This window comes from Mustela nigripes, chromosome 17 (assembly GCF_022355385.1).
Source record: "Mustela nigripes isolate SB6536 chromosome 17, MUSNIG.SB6536, whole genome shotgun sequence".
NCBI lineage: Eukaryota > Metazoa > Chordata > Mammalia > Carnivora > Mustelidae > Mustela > Mustela nigripes.
In genome coordinates, this window is record NC_081573.1 from 45,536,855 (window position 1) to 45,538,658 (window position 1,804).

Sequence of the window (1,804 nt, forward strand, 5' to 3'; positions counted from 1 at the left end):
CCAGCCACATGCAGAAAAATGAAATTGGACCATTTCCTTACACCACACACGAAAATAGACTCAAAATGGATGAAGGACCTCAATGTGCGAAGGAATCCATCAAAATCCTTGAGGAGAACACAGGCAGCAACCTCTTCGACCTCAGCCGCAGCAACATCTTCCTAGGAACAACGCAAAAGGCAAGGGAAGCAAGGGCAAAAATGAACTATTGGGATTTCATCAAGATCAAAAGCTTTTGCACAGCAAAGGAAACAGTTAACAAAATCAAAAGACAACTGTAAAGCACTTTTTAAATGGCAAAGTAAGGATGTCCAAAAATCTCGTCCTCCATTAACTCAGTAAAACTCTGGCAAAAGATCAACTTTTTGAGACTTGGGAGTTTAACCAAAGGTTTGTCACAATCTGAGCAACACTTAATAAAGAAAAACAGCTGAATCTGAGGAATGAGATGTCTGTAGGAGACTTTGAAAATCTTGAATATGCTCCTGTAAACCCAGAAGGCTACCTGCATGTACAGGCTTTTGGCAGGCCCCAGAAATACCTAAGCAAATCTTAAAATTTTGTCTGTTTGCTCTTGATACTTTGTATGAATAGGAAGTAAAGAAGATAGTAGTAGAGGAATACAGAACAAAAGAGCTATGTGACCTATTGAAAGCAAATGGGCAAATGTTGAATGTAAATACTGTTATTGGTAATTACTTGAAACATAAGAAATTAAACACTCCAACAGAGATTTGCAGAATGGATTAAAAAAACAATCCCACCACATAATATCTATGGGAGATAAATTTATTATTTATCTTGGCTTCAAAAATAGGAATTTATTTTCTCACAGTTCTTGAAGCTAGAAGTTTGAGATCAAAGTTTTGGCAGGGTTGGTTCCTTCATAAACCTCTCTTCTTGAACCTGGTCATCTTCATGTTCACATGTTCTGTGCCTTCTGTGTCCTAATCTTGTTTTACAAAGACACCAATCATGTTGATTAAGGCCCAAACACATGAACTTGTTTAATCTTCATTAACTCTTTAAAGGCCCTCTCTTCAAGAGACATACTTTGGATTCAAAGACACAAATAGGTTAAAAGTAAAAGACGGAACTTTATATTTTGTTGTTAATTTTGCTTTTGTTTCCCTTGCCAGAGGAATCCTATTTAGAAAAATGATACTATAGCTAGTGTTGAGGAAATTATTCCCCAAGTTTTCTTTTTAGAGTTTCATGGTTTCAGGTATTATATTTAGATCTTTAATCCATTTTGAGTTTATACTGTGTCTGGTGTAAGGAAATGGTCCAGTTCCATTCTTTTGCATGTAGCTCTCCAGTTTTCCTAAGGTCATTTGTTGAAGACTATCATTTTCCCATTACATATTCTTTTCTCCTTTGTCATAAATTGACTATAAAATCATGGTATTATTTGTGGGCTCTATTCTGTTCCATTGATCTGTTTCTATTTTTGTGCCAGTACCATACTGTTTTGATTACTACAGTGTTTTGATTACTACAGTTTTGTAATATAACTTGAAGTCTGGAATTGTGATACCTTCACTTTTGTTCTTTTTCAAGATTGCTTTGGCTACTTAGGGTATTTTTGGTTCCATACAAATTTTAGGATTATTTGTGCTAATTCCATGAAAAATCTTGTTAGTTCTTTGATTGGGACTATACCAAAATAAGAAGGTTCTACACAGTAAAGGAAAGCATTGACAAAACCCAAAGGCAACCTACTGTATGGGAGAATATATTTGCAAATGATATATTCAATAAGGGATTAATATCCAAAATATATAAAGAATTTATCCAACACAAC